The sequence below is a fragment of the Ursus americanus genome, chromosome 19 (assembly GCF_024610735.1).
Source record: "Ursus americanus isolate L20-20 chromosome 19, mUrsAme1.1.p, whole genome shotgun sequence".
NCBI classification, from domain to species: Eukaryota; Metazoa; Chordata; class Mammalia; order Carnivora; family Ursidae; genus Ursus; species Ursus americanus.
Genome location: NC_142145.1, coordinates 35,741,579 through 35,758,965, shown reverse-complemented (window position 1 = coordinate 35,758,965; position 17,387 = coordinate 35,741,579). Strand labels below are relative to the sequence as shown.

General features: G+C 38.7%; 1 protein-coding gene across 4 annotated transcripts in view; it reads left to right on the top strand.

The window, feature by feature from the left end:
- Positions 1–17,387, top strand: part of GALNT1 (polypeptide N-acetylgalactosaminyltransferase 1) — a 124,919-nt gene that overhangs the window by 36,080 nt on the left and 71,452 nt on the right. For 2 of the 4 annotated variants that reach the window (XM_087869869.1, XM_087869870.1), the window contains exon 2: positions 9,402–9,456. The exons of 1 other annotated variant lie outside the window; for it this stretch is intronic. The gene's annotated coding sequence lies outside the window, so the exon portion shown is untranslated. Of the gene's footprint in view, positions 1–5,620; positions 5,783–9,401; positions 9,457–17,387 lie in introns of all 4 variants that reach the window. One more of the 4 variants, XM_045777852.2, reaches the window with a different exon arrangement.

Genomic DNA, 17,387 nt, shown 5'->3' with positions numbered 1-17,387 from the left:
AAATCTACCTTCATTCCAAACTTGTGTTTTCATCTGGTCTGTTGAGCAAATTTTTTTTTTTTATTTTTTTAAAGATTTTATTTGTCTATTTGACAGAAAGAGAGAGAGACAGCCAGTGAGAGAGGGAACACAAGCAGGGAGAGTGGGAGAGGAAGAAGCAGGCTCGCAGCAGAGGCGCCTGATGTGGGGCTCCATCCCAGGACTCCGGGACCACGCCCCGAGCCGAAGGCAGACGCTTAACGACTGAGCCACCCAGGCGCCCCTGTTGAGCAAATTTTAAAACCTTTTAGATCCCAGAAGGTCACCTGAGTTAATATCCAAGTAACATCAGGCAGTGTTTTAGGAGAAGTAGTTCTCCAAAGAACCTTCCTTTTTGCAATTGTAAAAGACAACTAAATTTCATCTGAAGGTACTATTGGCCTGTGATATTTTTGCTTCTCAGAGGATCCACTTGTGGAGACAGAAAACTATGGCACTGAGCTCTGGGGAATGCATGGAGAAGGAAAAATAGGGAAAGGGAATGACAACAGAGTTTTCCATTTAGTCTGCAAATTGTTTTTGGTTTTTCTCATCCCTAGCCCAGAGCCAAGAGACTGTGGGATTGTTTGTTATCCAAACCGGCGGTAGCAGTGCTGGTGGCAATAGTATAGTAGCTGTCTGCACTCTCCAAGTGTGGTTGGCTCGTTTCTAGTGAATTCTTTATCCACTCTGGTTGGCCACCTCATAAAGTATATGTGTTGCCTTTGTATTTTTTCTTGATCTGTGGGCCAGCAGTTGTCTGTGGTTAACATTTCAGAATCTCCGTTTCAAATCTGGGAGGTGAAAGATTTTTTTAAGAAAAAAATAAAAACATATAGAAAAGTACAGTAGCAGAATTTGCCTTTCCCCTATGTCTTGTCTTAGCATTTTTTTTTAAAACATACTTTTCACTTTTTTTTTTTTTTAAGATTTTATTTATTTATTCAACGGAGATAGAGACAGCCAGCGAGAGAGGAAACACAAGCAGGGGGAGTGGGAGAGGAAGAAGCAGGCTCATAGCGGAGGAGCCTGATGTGGGGCTCGATCCCATAACGCCGGGATCACGCCCTGAGCCGAAGGCAGACGCTTAACCGCTGTGCCACCCAGGCGCCCCTTGTCTTAGCATTTTTTCCCCTTATTTTCTTCTGTGTCCATTAGCATTAGGTTTGGCTGCATTTAAAGGATCCCTATACCTCTTCTTCCCCCACCCCCCGAAAAGGTGCTTTAAAGAGGACTTTTTTCCTCTCAGGACATGGCAGCTGTGCGGTCATCAAGGACTGGACGTCTTCTGCCTTTCTGCTTTGCAGTCCTTAGCTTGTGGCTCTCTTTTTCAAGGTCATTTCATGGTTGCTGAGAAGGTCCTTGCAGCTCCATCCCTCATGTCTTATCCCAGGCGAGAGGATAAAGGAAGGAGTAAAGGAAAAGGGCCCATGCCCCCATGAAGTCCTTACCGTTTCAGTATCTTTCCCATGGCCCAACCTAGTGATTTCTGATTTTATCTTATTGACTACCTTAATCTGCTGTGCAGGCCAAGATGTGTAAATTGCCACTTTTAGACATAGAGCAGTTTGATTTGTAAGACCGAAGAGGAAAATAGGAATTTGGTAAGAAACTAAACTGTAGCAGTCTGCCACAATTTAGATCTTTTATATTAAAAAGTTCCAGTATTATTGAAGCCCTTCCCTCCCTCCTCAGAAATATCCGTAATGTGAATTTGGTCTTTACAATAAAGACAAAAAGAATTTCTGTCTTTACAATAGATGTTTGTGTCTATGAATAATGTCTTATTTTAATATGCTTTAAAATTGTATATAAATGGAACGAACATACTACACATACCCTGCATATATTGCTTTTTTTTCATTCAGCAGTGTTTACCCATATTGACGCACATAGTTGTAGTTTAATTTTAACTGCCGTGTATTATTCTGTTACACAGTTTATTTATCCATTTCCTTTTGCTGTATATCTAGGTTGTTACCCTTTTTTTTCCATTATAAACAATGCTGTGGGCTTTGTGCATGTCTCCTTATACATATGTGTGAGAGTTTCTCCAGGGTACGTACCTGAAGTGGAATTACTGAATAATGGGGTAGTGTTTTCTTCAGCTATTCTAGATATTGCTGGATTGCTCTCCAAAGTGGCTGTACCAAATTATTACACTTGGAACAACACTGTATGAGTGTCACATTTCTTTATTCCTTACTGACACTTGTGTTCTGCCAGTTTGATGAGGTCAAATTCATTTTTGTGCATACTACTGAAGTTGAGCATATTTTCGTATGTTCATTGGCTATATATGTTTCCTCGCCTCTGATTTGCCCATTACCATGCCATTTTTCACTTGTGTGTTGTTTTTAGTTGGAAAAGTTTTTAATACATTCTGATATTAATCTTTTTTAAAAAATTATTTTTCCCTAGTCTTTGGTTTATCATTTGACTGTCCATGATGATATTATTGGTTATACTTTAAAAATTAATTTTTGGGGTGCCTGAGTGGCTCACTTGGATAAGCATCTGCCTTCAGCTCAGGTCATGATCCCAGGGGTCCTGGGATTAAGCCCCACTTTGGGTTCCCTGCTCAGCAGGGAGTCTGCTTCTCTGTCTCCCTCTGCCTCTCCCCCTACTTGTGCTCCCTCTCTCTGTGTCAAATAAATAAATTAAATCTTTTTTAAAAATTAATTTTCATGTAGTGAAAATTACTTTTTCCCTTTACGGTTTGTGCTTTTTTAATAAGAAATTCTTCCTTACCTGAAGATATGAAGATATTTGCCTATATTTTATTTTCAAGTTTTAGAACGTATATCCTTAAATCTTTAATTCACCTGTAATTGTTCTTTTGTATGGTGTGAGGTAGGAATTTCATTTCATTTTTACATGTGGATGAACATTTATTAAACAGCCTGTCTTTTTCACACTGATTTGTAGTGCCACCTCTGTCGTGTATCAAGTTTGCTCATTCATGTGGGTCCGATTCTGGACTCTCCATTCTGTTTTATTGGTTCTTTAATCTGTCTCTGCCCATGTCTCACACAGACTTAATTACTGTAGCTTGATATATGGCTGACAGAGTTCTTTCACCCTGTTCAAAATTTTATTGGTTTTCATGGGTTTGTTCTTCCATGTGATTTTAACCTGCTTTTTTTTTTAAAGTTCTATAAAAAAAAATTATATTGAGATTTTGTATTTCTGTATTAAGTATATAAATTAATATTGAGAGAATTTATCTCTTTAATAAACTATCCATATTTGAGCATGCTATTTTTTTTATTTTTTTAAGATCTTTTTAAGCAATTTTCTAGTTATTGGCAATAAGAATTTATCAAATTTTGCAGTGAACTTGTATCCAGCAACCTTGCTAAAAGTTCTCATTAATTCTCATTATCTTTTTTGTTTTGAAATTTTCTGTCATCTTTTTTTTTTTTTTCCTTCTTCTTTCCAGTTCTTAAATCTTTTGTTTCATTTTCTGGTTTTACTCTTCTGGGTAGGATTTCTAGTACGTTGTTGACAGGAAAAAGTGGTAGAATACATTTTTATCCTTTTACTAACTTTAAAGAGAATGATTCCAACACTTTACCAGAAACTGTTTTGTTTACTGTAGATTTGGGGTAGATATCCTTTATCAGGTTAACAAAGTTTATTCGTAATTTCAGTCTCCTGGTATTTCTTTCCTTTTTGTTGTAAATATGAGTGGGTGCTAGGTTGTACTATTTCACATAAAATTGTAAGTCCCTTGGCAACTATGTAGTTCCACTTAACTCCCACCTCTATTGTTTTCTCTATTTTTTTTCGTATATTACATCTTCATAATAAGAAATTAACGCAGTACAAAGTTAGAATTTTTAATTTAATGAGCCTTATGTCTTTTAAGAAAGCAAGAGGGAGGAGTGCCTGGGTGGCTCAGTCAGTTAAGTGGTTAAGCAACTGCCTTCAGCTCAGGTCTTGATCTCAGGGGTCCTGGGATCAAGCCCCGTATCGGGATCTCTGCTCAACGGAGAGCCTTCTTCTCCCTCTCCCTCTGCTGCTCCCCCTTCTTGTGCTCTCTACCTTGTGTACTCTCTCAAATAAATAAAATCTTTTTTTTTTTTTTTTTTAAGATTTTATTTGTCAGAGCGAGCGCACAAGCAGGGGGAACAGCAGGCAGAGGGAGAAGCAGACTCCCTGCTGAGCAGGGAGCCTGATGTGGGACTTGATCCCAGGACCCTGAGATCATGACCTGAGCCAAAGGCAGACACTTAACAGACAGAGCCACCCAGGTGTCCCTAAATAAAATTTAAAAAAAGAAAGAAAGCAAGAGGGAAAAAGCAGACTTTTACATTTACACCTTCTATTCATTTCTCCTTACAGATCTGGTGTCATTTCCCTCTGCCTTGAAGGACTTCCTTTAGCATTGCTTGTAGTGCAGGTCTGCAGAGATGAGTTGTTTTGGCTTCTCTTTACCTGAAAATTGTTTCATGTAATAAGAAGTCAGCCACTTTTTTTCACTGTATATAGTATGTCTTTTTTCCTCTCGCTGCTTTCAGGTTATGGTCTGTACCTTTAGTGTTTAGCACTTTGTATATGATATGCTCTGGTTGAGATTTTCTTTGTATTTATCTTGCTTAGGATTCACTGGACTTAGATTTGCGATTTCATGTTTTCTCCAAATTGTGGACGTTTTCAGCTGTTATTTTTGCACATACTTTTCTGTATAATTTATATAATTTTTGTGTAATTTTCTCCTTTTGGGACTTTGATTTCATATATGTTAAACTTTGATATTGTACCATAACTCACTGAGGCTCTCTGTTCATTAAGAAATTTTTTTTTTCAGATCTTCAGACTGGATACTTGCTTTTGATGTATCTTTAAATTGACCCTTTACAGGCATACCTCATTTTATTGCACTTTGCAGATACCGTGTTTTTTACAAATTGAAGGTTTGTGGCACCCCTGTGTTCAGCAAGTCTGTTGATATTTTCCAGTGGTTTTACTCACTTTGTGTCTCTGTGTTATATTTTGGTAATTCTTGCAATATTTCAAACTTTTTCATTATTATTATGTTTGCTATGGTCACCTTTGATCAGTGGGTTTTGATGTTACTATTGCAGTTGTTTTGGGGTGCCACAAACTGCTCATATAAGATGGTGAACTTAATTGGTAAATGTTATGTGTGTTCTGACTGCTTCACGTACCAACTGTTCACCCCTGACTCCCCCTCTCCTCAGGCCTCCCTATTCACCAAGACACAAAAATATTGAAATTAAGCCAATTCTGACCCTACAGGCCTCTCAGTCAGTGTTCAAGTAAAAGGAGTTGCATGTCTCTTCCTTTAAATCAAAAGTTAGGAATGATTAAGCTGAGTTGGGAAGGCATGTTGAAACTGAATAGGCCGAAAGCTAGGTGAAATCTGCCAGCCAAATTGTGAATGCAAAAGAATGCAAAAGAAAGAAGGAAATTAAAAGTGCTATTCCAGTGAAGAATGATAAGCAAGCCAAACAGCCTTATTACTGATATGCAGGAAGTTTTAGTGGGATGAATAGAAGATCAGACCAGCCTCAACATTCCCTTAAGTCAAAGCCTAATCCAGAGCAAGTCCCTAACTCTCTTCAATTCCATGAAGGTCGAGAGAGGTGAGGAAGCTGCAGGAGAAAAGTCTGAAGCTAGCAGAAGGTGGTTCACGAGGTTTGAGGGAGGAAGCCATCTCCATAACATAAAAGTGCAAGGTGAAGCAGCAAGTGCTGGTGGAGAAGCTGCAACAACTTTCCCAGAAGATCCAGCCAAGGTAATTCATGAAGGTGGCTACACTAAATGACAGATTTTCCATATAGACAAAATAACCTTCTGTTGGATGAAAATGCCATCTAGGACTTTCATAGCTAGACAGGAGAAGTCAGTGCCTGGTTCCAAAACTTCAGAGGACAGGCTGACTCTTGTTAGGTGTTAATGCAGCTGGTGACTTGGTTGAAACCAATGCTCACTGACCATTCTGAAAATTCTACGTCTCAAGAGTTATGCTAAATGCTGTGCCTTGTCTCTAGAAATCAACAACAAAGCTTGAATGACAGCACATCTTTTTACAACATGCTTTACTGAGTATTTTAAGCCCATTGTTGAGACCTACAGCTCAGGAAAAAATAAAAATTCCTTTGAATATATTACTACTCATTGACAATGGACCTGGTCACCCCAGAGCTCTAATGGAGATATACAATGAGATTAACGTTGTTTCCATGTCTTACGGTATCCATTCTTCAGCTCATGGATCAAGGAGTATTTTTGGCTTTTAAGTCTTTTTATTTAAGAAATACGTTTTGTAAGGCTATAGCTACTATAGATAATGATTCCTCTGATGGCTCTGGGCAGTCAGTTGAATACCTTCTGGAAAGGATTCTAGATGCTATGAAGAACATACGTGATTTTGTGGGAAGAGGTTGAAATATCAACATTAACAGGACTCTGGAAGAAGTTGATTCCAGCCCTCATGGATGACTTTGAGGGGTTTAAGGCATCAGTGGAGGAAGTAACTGCAGATGCGGGGGAAATAGCAAGAAAACTAGAATTAGTAGAGCCTGAAGATGTGACTAAATTGCTGCACTCTCATGATAAAACTTGCACAAATGAGGATTTGTTTCTTGTGATGAGCAAAGAAAGTGGTTTCTTGAGATGGCACTGCTGGTGAAAATGCTGTGAAGATTGTTGAAATGGCAACAGAGGTTTTACAATATTGTATAAATTTAGTTGATCAAGCAGTGGTAGAGTTTGAGAAAATTGACTCAAATTTGTTTGTTTGTTTTACAATATTTTATTTATTTGAGAGAACGGAGAACGCAAGCAGAGATGGGAGGTAGAGTGGCAGAGGGAGAAGGAGAAGCAGACTCCATGCTGAGCAGGGAGCCTGATGCAGGGCTCCATCCCAAGACCCCAAGATCACAACCCAAGCCAAAGGCAGACACCTAACTGAGCCACCCAGGTGCCTCAACTGACTCTAATTTTGAAAGAGGTTCTGCTCTCAGTAAAATGCTGTCAAAGCCTAGCACGTTACAGAAAAGTTATACATGAAAGGAGGAGTCAGTTGATGTGGCAAATTTCATTGTCTTATTTTAAGAAATTGCCACAGCCACCCCAACCTTCAGCATCCACCACCCTGAGCAGTCGGTGGCCATCAGCGTAGAGGCAAGATCCTTCATCAGCAAAATGATTATGACTGAAAGCTCAGGTAACGGTTAGCATTTTTTTAGCGATGAAGTATTTTTTAAGGTATGTACATTAGTTTTTTTTTTTTAGACACGATGCTGTCACATCTTAATAAACTATAATGTAAACAACTTTGAAACAAAATTATTATTACTCACTTTATTACAATATTCACTTTCTTATGGTGGTCTGGAGCTGAACCCACAGTATCTTCAAGATATGCCTGTATTCTCTTACCTCTAATGTGCTGTCGAACCTGTCAAGTGAATTCTACATTTCAGACTTTGTATTTTGTGTTCTGCATGGTATCCTGTATGGTTCCTTTTTATACTTTGTGTTTATCTGACGAGTTACCTTTCTTCCTTTATTAAGTTCCTTAACACATTGATAGTAGCTGCCTTACAGCCCTTGTCAACTAATTCTAACATTTGGGTAATCGTGTGTTCAAAGTATATTGACTGCTTTTTTTGGACCATAGTCACATTTTCTTGTTTATTTTCATGTCTAGTAATTTTTTATTGTATACTGAATGTTGTAAATATGTTTTTGTGACCTATAATTCTGTTTTCTCTGAAAGAGTGTTGATTCTTTGTTGTTCTAGCGGGCAGTTAACTGGCTGGACTTAAATTCCAAGCTCTTTCTCCTGCATTGGGCAACACCTGATCTCTTGCTCAGTTATTTCAGACATTTTAGCTGTTGCTTTTCGTTGGGGCCTCTGGAGTCTACTGTGTTGTGTGTTCAGAGCTCAGCTAAGGATTGTGGTGGAGTTTACATATATAAATATGTCTAGGATTTTCTTCCTTAACTTTCCAGTTGCTCTTTTAGCCCCAGCCTTCATCCTTTGATGCCACAAGCGGATGAGTGTGTTACTTCCCTCTTGAGTTTCATCTGCTCTACACAGTGCAGGGTGGTCTCTGCCCTCAGGCAAGCAGCCATAAAAAGGCAAATTTCACCTAGTATGGCTCCCGTTTCAAGGGTTGCCTTCTCTTTTCTGTCTTTTGGTTGCTATCCAGTGCTTCTCTAATTTTTTTTAATTTCTTTTTTTCAAGTTTTTATTTGAATTCCAGTTAGTTAACATGCAGTGTAAAATTAGTTTCAGGTGTACAGTACAGTGATTCAGCGCTTCCAAACGTCACCTGGTGCTCATCACAAGTTGCCCTCCTTCATCCCCATCACCTATTTCACCTATCTAGTGCTTTTCAGTAGTGGTTTTTACATTTTGGCCAGGGATTATAATCATTATTTGTGGGAAGGTTAGTCCAGTATAAACTGTTTCACCTTTCTGTGTGTAAGTCTTTCATGCTTTAATTTTTTTTTAAAGACATTTTTTTAGAGCAGCTTTAGGTTTAGAATAAAGTTGAGAGGAAGGGGTAGATATTTCCCATATGCCTTCTGCCCCCACACATAAATAGCTCCCCCATTATGAGTATAATTTCTCCTGCAGCACCTCTGAGAAAGCATAATTTTTCCTCACTGTGACCCCTCGGGTCCTGTTGGTTGAGATTTGGTCACTTGCACCAGGAAGAGGAATAGAACAGCCATGGCTAGCTTGAATGAATAAAGAATAGGTAGTCTAGCAGAGAATCATCAGTTGAGTTCAGTTGGGGGTCTAATGGAGTGTAACATTGTGGGTGGGGGTGGGATAAGGAATAAGCAGTACTGGGGCTTCTGGGTGGCTCAGTTGGTTAAGCTGCTGCCTTTGGCTCAGGTCATGATCCCGGGTCTTGGGATCAAGTCCAGCATCTGGCTCCCTGCTTAGCAGGTAGTCTGCTTCTCATTCCTCCTCCCCTCTTGCTATCTCTCTCTCTCAAATAAATAAATAAAATCTTAAAAAAAATAAATAAACAGTACCTGCTGCAGGTGCTATCTCTGTGTCTTGGCCTTCCCACCTGGAAAGTTAATATCCTGATAGATTTCTAAGAGGAGGAATGACACTTTTATAGTATTTCCACAGAGCTTGATGTTGGATCTTAGTAATATTTTGTTCATGTACTAGGCATTAACTGAACACCTATTCTGTGCAAGGTTTGGGGAAATACCTGTTACGTGCCCATGCTCAGCATTGGAGAAATAGCTAAATAAGACATGGGTTTTGCCCTCAGCTATGGCTGACTTAAAGTCCAGTGGAATAGGGTGGCTAAAGTAATAAGGGGGAGGATAGAGTTATTCTGTAATAATCTGATTTTAGGAAATTTATTTTTCCACAGGAAATGTGGGACATTTGGATTTGGGATATGAATTCATTTGAAAAACCACTTTGGGGTAAGTTGATAGCTGGGAGTGAATGACTTCAGGGTTACACTTCTCTTTTCCTTGGGGCTTGCTCTTACAGCTATGGAGGTATCACACTTAATGCTGATGGGACTTTATGCCTCATATATACATAAGTGAATGGCTTATACTAAAATGCAAATTCAGTTATTTGAGAAATGTAACCGTCAAGCATAGTCCCAGTACTAATTAATTAGTGCATTCATATCTCCTTAGGGAGGTCAATTTGAAGACTAGATGAATATCAAGTTTAGGAATAAAAAGGTTCTTATTATATGGGGTTTAACCTGCTTGAGCTCACCCAATAATCCTGTCATGTGGGCTGGAAATCACTCATAGAATTATTGTTGAAGATTCAGAGTTAAAGGTTACCTCTGAGCTCGTTTTTGCAGTACCCTGCATGGCCATTTGAATAATCATTGCATCAGTACAAATATAAAAGTTCCTGATTTTTTGTTTCATCTAAGAAAGTACCTCTAGAAATACTATTTAATATTTACTGAGTGTGTGCTATGATATATAAGTGATGTGAATTACCTCATTTAATTTAGCAAAATGGGACTATAAGGTGGGTATGTTTTTCTCAAAGGAATGAAGAGCCCCTGGGTTATGCAAATAAAAAGTAACATTGCTAGGATTGTTTAACTAGTGAGTGTTGGAATTGGAATTTGAACCCAGATTTGAATTTCAGCATTGGGCCTAATAGATACTCTCTTCTCTTTCAATATGCTGATTGTGTTGGGGGTTCCCAAGGCCACCCCAGGTTTAGTGATTGGCTAGGAGGACTCACAGTATTCAGCAAATAGTCATAATAACAGCTAAGACTTCTTACAGTGAAAGGATACAAAGCAGTATTGGCAAAGGGAAAAGTGCATGGGGTGAAGTCTGGAGGAAACCAGGCACAAGCTTCCAAGAACCTCTCCCAATGGAGTCATACATGATGTGCTCTAGCAATGAATTGTGACAACACATGTGAAGTGTTACCAGCTGGGGAAACTCATTAGACTCAGTGCCAGTGTTTTTACTGGGCCTGGTCATGGTGGCACCCTCTGCCTAGCATGTACCAAAATTTCAGTCTCCCAGAAGGAAATCAGGTGTTTGGCACAAACCGTATTGTTTGTACAAATAGGTTAGGCACAGTTAGGCACACTTATCATTTAAGATAAGTTTTATATCAGTGTAGGAAATTGCTTATCGTTTAAGTTGCCAGATGCTAGTCAAGGGCCCACCTTGCAACCATGTCTTTCTAGGGATAGTAATCTTGTGCCTGCTGTGTTAACTTTTATCCTGTACATTGGTTTATTCATTTAAGCAGATCGTGACTATGATCGTTTAGCATTTAGAAGTAGGTATTACGGCAAACCAGTTGTTTTAATGGTGTTTATTTTGGGGGGTGTCCCATGACTGCCCATTAGTTTTGATTTGCTGGACTCCCCCAACTTAACATAATGTTGTACTCACGGCTAGGGTTTATTACAGCAAAGGATGCGGTACAGAAACAGCAGGAGAAAGCTACACACAGGTGAACGCTAGGAACATAAGACACAAATGTTCATGTCTTTCCTCTGTGAGGATCACATGGACATGATTTTCTGTGGCCAGCCCTGGTGACTAAATACCGACCAGATACCAGGTGCACATCATAAATCTTGATGCTTACTTTAAACAATGCTGACAGCCTGATAACGTCCTGACCCATTGCCTCTAACATCCTTACCCAGTGACTGTGAACATTCCACAAATTCAGTTCTCAGAGTTTGGCCAGGGGTCATTGCCATGGCTCCAGGCATCCCCCAGAGATTAGCAAGGCCTGAATAAAACAGACCTGCTGTGTTAACCCTTTCCTTATAGCATCCTATTGTGTTGTTGAATATAACATTTAATGCTGATACATTCTTTAGAATATGATATTTTAAACTTAGAAAAAATAATAATAAATATAGTTGCTAAATTTCACTTCTTTTAGATTCTTTTCTTTTCGGAATTTATATAATGGTGACCTCTGGACTTACCATTTTTGTGTGCAACTATGTGTGTTATATATGTTAAAGAATAGTGCAGAAATATGAACTTTAAACAGTTAAATTAAGATATTACAGAGTTAACCTTCATTTTATGAAGGTCTTCATGTGAACACGGTGGGATTTCTCTTGTATGGAATTTGCAGGTGCACAGAAATAACCAGTTTTGCAGAAAAAGAATAACCCATAGTTTAAAAATTAGCTGATCCTAAGATTTGAAACCAGTCTTTATTACTTTATTTATTGCTGTTTGAAACCTGCATTGTGTTGTGCAAAAAAGGCAAAGTAGATGGGGAAAGTTCCATGCCTGAAAACGAGAAGTTCTGAGTTAATGAAGTTAGGTATGTTTCTTTATTGCAGAACTTCACAGAATCTTTAGGGCAGTAATATGCAGTATGAACCTCCCAGGGCATATAAAGTCTATAACATTTCCCTAACTTACTTAACCATGCAATTTCTTCAGTAAGAACCCACAGGTATGGGTCCTGCAGTTACAGTGTTCTTTAGAACAAAGTAGAAGGACAGAGGCGTCTGGGTGGCTCAGGTAGTTAAGTGATTGTGTTCAGCTCAGGTCATGATCCCAGGGTTCTCGGATCCAGCTCTGAACCCTGCATAGAGCTCCCAGCTCTGCGGGGAGCCTGCTTTTCCCTCTCTCTGCTGCCACTGCCCCTGCTTGTGCTCTTGCTGTGTCAAATAAATGAATAAAATCTTTTAAAAAGAAAGAGAAGAAAACCTTGTTGCAGAGAAGTTTAGTATCTTATTCTGCCTTCTGATAAAAACTCTTTAGAAACTTCCCTATCTGTTTGTCTTTTTCCTGCCAGGTTTCCTGAGTTGATGTTTCTCTTTTGTAATGTGAACGGTACGGCTTTTAGATTGGTGTTTAACTGTGAGATAAGGGCTTCCATGGTGTGAATCATTGCCTCAGGCTTGTACCGTCTGTGGTACCTGACCTGGTAATCAGGAATGTAGGTGGCCAAGACTTGGTAAATATCCAGATAGCATGGAATGAATTGTGACTCTAAAATACTGAAACTTTTTTTTTTTTAAGGAACAGCAGTATAGTAGACATAAAAGTTAGGTGCTGTACATTAATTTTAATAATGATGTCATTTTGTAAGACATTTTCAGAATTTTTTTTAAAGCATTTTAAAAATATATTTATTTTAGAGAGAGGCACACACACATAAGTCAGGGGAGGGAAAGGGACAAGCCGACTCCCTGGTGAGAGCAGAGCCCCACGAGGCGCTCAGTCTCACGACCCTGAGATAATGACCTGAGCTGAAACCAAGAGGCGGATGCTTAACCCACTGAGCTACCCAGGTGCCCCTGGAATTTTTCTTTTAAATGGCTCTTGAACTCATCACTAGCTTCTTTTCTGTGACTTGTATCATTTTTTAAATTAATTTAATCCTAATAGTAGAATTGTTCCACCATAGACATGTAAATTTTTAACTACTAGATTTCTTTTTTCAGTAGGTGGAATATCATTTTTAGTAATTATGGTTGCTATACCTAAGGAAGGCCAGTTGGTCAGAAGTAGCCACGGCCCTCCTCAAGAAGTAGTGCAAGGCCAGAAGACTTCTTTAGTGTATATGAAGAATTATTATAAAGCTGTAAGTAAGACAGCAGTGTGGTGTAAGGCTAGACGGGCCAGTGGAACAGAACACAGAACCCTGGTTTATGACAAAGTTTGCATTGGACGCACACCTTTAGTAAGAGATTGAACTTTACACACATTGTGGCAGGACAGTTGGTTATCCATATGGGAGAAAGCGATGTTGAATCTCTACTTAAATCTGAAAGGTAAAACTTAAAAATTTTTAGACATTAGAACATTATTTTTAATCATCCTCTAGATAGAGAAGAATTTCTTAAGACATAGAAAATGTAAACCAGAAAAGACACCTCTTATTAAGAAGACAAGCTATAAACTGGGAAAAGATTCTTGCTTTGCATGTAGCCGACACAAGATTAGAATCCAGACTGCACAAAGATCTTTTACAAGCTAGTAGGAAAAAGACAGAACAACCCACTGAATAGAATAGTGGACTAGACTTCATAGGCACATTAGAGAAGAGGAAATGGAATGACCAGTAATGTCAGACAGTGGGGAAATGCAAATTAAAACTACATTAAGATACCAGCTACACACTCACCAGATTTTCAAAAAATAAGAAAGTCTGACATCAATAAGTGTTGCCAAGGATAGAACACATCCGGGTGAGCTCTCATTTTGTTTATTGTTTTGCTTCAGCCACCTGGGAAAACAAATGGGTCATGTTTAGTCATATGAAAAATATGCATTCCCTATGACCTAATACCCTTATGTGTGTACTCTAGATCAGGGGCTGGCATGACAACTCATGAGTTAAAAAAGGTTTCTAGCATTTTTAAATTGTGAAAAAAATTTTGTAATTTGTAATATGGAAATTACATGAAATTCAAATTTCAGTGTCCATAAATAAAGTTCTGTTGGAATACTGTCACACTTACTTGTTTATATATCATTTATGGCTGCTTTTGTGGTATAGTACCAGAGTTGAATGCTTACACTGCACTTCTTGTGTCTTGCAAAGCCTAAAATATTTACCATCTTGCCCTTTGCAGAAGTTTACCACCTCTGCCCCCCTTACTCCTGCACGTGTGTGCCAGAAAATGTGTAGGAATGTTCATAACGGTACTGTTTGTAACGATAGAAACCTAGGAAGAACCACATGTCCATTAAGTGTAAAATGGATAAACTGTGGTGTGCTAAGACAGTGGAATACTATTTAGTAGTGAAAACAAATTGATGGTAACTGCGTGCAACATATGGATGGGTCTCAGGAACTTGGTATTAAAAAAAAAAAAGGCAAGACAGATTTTTCCATTTATAAGCAGTTCAGAAACAGACAAATATAAAGAAGGCATTGCTAAGGATACCAGTTGGGTAAAACTGTCAGGCAAAGAGGGAATGGTAAGTTTGGAATAGAAGTTGCCTTTGAGGGTGTTATACTTAACTAATGAATCATTGAACACTACATCAAAAACTAATTACGTACTATACAGTGGCTAACTGAACATAATACAAAAAAATAATGAAAATTAAAAAAAAAAGTTGCCTTTGAGGAGCTGGGAAAGAGATGGTATTGGAGAGGGAGCTTTAGAGATTATGTTCTTATTCTTAAACTGGGTGGTGGATACATGATATATGTATGTTGTATTGTGATCCTTTATTTCAGTGATGTTCCTTCTACGTACTTTTGATAGTTGATATATTTTTGTGATTTGGAGTATTAAAAGGTATCTTTTCAAATAGTGTAGTTTGCCTCATGATGTACAATGTTTATAACTAGTAGAAGGGAACCTCATCAGTAGACCAGAACCTATTTGATTTCACCTATAGGTCTCCTCCTCTTTCCTCCCCTCCCCCCCATATCCCAGGTGTTCTGGTTGTGTCAGGAACCAATTTCAAACTCTTCTAAGCAGAAAAGGGATTAGTAAAAGGACTGCTGCTCTTTGCAGAAGCTAAGGAAGAGTCAGGGACTTGGTCACCATCAGGACCCTCTGCCTCTTGTTCTGTATGCCTCTGCTTGGACTCATTCTCTTGGACTGCAGGTGGGCTTTCTCCATGTGTTGGGCAGTGTGGCTGACTGCAGAGCTACATGCATAGCCTCCAGTTCTGTGACTTGAGAAACCAAGGGGTGAGGTCCTGTGGTTGGCCTGCCTAGGTCACTTGACTATCTTCTGGCCAGGGGGCTGGGTCTGTTACCAGGAGAAACCTTTGGGGGAGGGCAAGGAGAGCGAGGGTCAGCATCATGAACCAGGAAGCCCCCTTGGTTTGTATCTATTTTATGTCTGTTCTTTACATGTACGTCAATATGTGGCATTTGACATAGCTTTGTAAATATCAAGGCTAGTTTGAAATGACCCATAAGACATTTGATGTTGCCTAGAACGTGATATTCAGTAGTTGGGATGTAAGAAGGGTTAGAAATGTCTGTTGAACATATTACTTAAAAGAAAAATCGAAATACACCACCACCACAAATACCTCTTTTGCTACCCCTTTATAGTCACACCAGTTCCTTTCTTTTCTCCTTGATAAGAACATTCATTTAAGACATTAAAATGTTTGAGTCAAACTAGACATTACAAAGTTGCTTTGAGACATATCTGCTGTATTCCGGATGACTGGGAGGACACTTAACTAATTGGTAGTAGTGTTTAAATGGGATGAGGGTTTATAGGTGGTTTTCTTTTACTTTTTTGTTTGCCAAGTTCTTTGCATTGAGCATATACCACTTTATAACTAGGAGAAATATTAATTTTTTAAAGATATTGCTAGAAGTTAAGTCAGTTTATCACCTTGGAAACTGATATTTTATTCAAGATACTGGTAAATTTTCTGAGAGTCTTTACTATGAGTACCCCAGATGATAAACATGTTTCCCCGACCTCTAAAGTTGGAGTAACACCTGGGAAACAATTAGAGAAAAAGAATATCCAAATTTATGTGGAATGTGGAAATCATTTTGTGTAGAATTTTTAGACTAGTTCTTAGCTAATTTTTGTTAAATACTCAGAATGAGAGTATGCTGATACCTAAAAATTGGTTCATGTTTTTGGCTGGTGAATGAGTCTTCTCAGTGCCAAATTTTAGTAAGTAATCACTTGACAACTCAAAGACAGTGGGAGAAATGTTGGCCTTAAACACTTCACTGGAAGTGGAAACTATAAAATTAAAAACTATACAGGACTAAAGCCATACTTATGTCAGCTAGTAGGTAATAGGCCAGAATAGCTGTGACTTTGTTTTGACAACTTTGGCTTTAGTTATTATCTTTTCACAGATTTACCTTTGTTACTGGTATAAGGTAAGATCTAAATTTATTTTTTACCATATGGAAAGCCATTTGTCCCTCTATCAGTTTTCTACTCTGATTTGTAGTAGCACCTGTCCAGTTTTCTGTACATGTATGGGTTTGTTTTAGAGAACCACATGGTTTTAGATTCTTCTGCTTTATTATAAATCCAGTCCCGAAAAGCTTCCTTGTGTTTTGATTAGAATTGTATTAAATTTATAGATTAATTTTGGAAAAAGGCTGTTTTTTTTCCTAGCCATTAGTTGGTTGTTCTCTTATGTCCCTCAGTAAAGCTCCACAGCTTTTTCTATGTCTTGCACATATTTTGTTAAAGTTTTAATTTTTTTTTAAGATTTGTTTATTGGAGAGAGAGAGAGCGAGAGAGCACAAGCAGGGTGAGGGACAGAGGGAGAAGGAGAAGCAGGCTCCCTGCCGAGCAGGGAACCTGATGCCGGACTCGATCCCAGGACCCTGGGATCATGACCCAAGCTGAAGGCAGACACTTAACCAATTGAGCCACCCAGCCACCCCTATTTTTTTTTAAAGTTTATCCCCAGATACCTTAGGGATTTTATAGCTATTTTGAATGTGATTTGTTTTCTTTTATATATTCCGAGTAGTTATTACTAGACAGGAGCATGATTGTTATATGTTCATCTTATATTTAGCAACCTTTTTTTTTTTTTTAAGATTTTATTTATTTATTAGGGAGAGCACCGAGGGAGTGTGAGAGGGAGAAGCAGACTCCCCACTAAGCAGAGAGCCCGACGCCAGGCTTGATCCTAGGACCCTAAGATCATGACCTGAGCCAAAGGCAGGCAGACAGCCAACTGAGCCACACAGGCGGCTCCTTGCATTCAGCAACCTTGATGAAGTCATGAATTAGCTCTAATGGTTTATCTGTTGATTTCTTTTAGAGTTTCTGTATAGAAATCATGCTGTCTGCAGATAATTTTGTCTTTTTCTCCTCCTCATCCTTATTCCTTTTCTTGTCTTATTGCTTAGACTTTATCATGATGTCAAATGAAGTAAGGATGCATAAGTCATCTTACGTTAC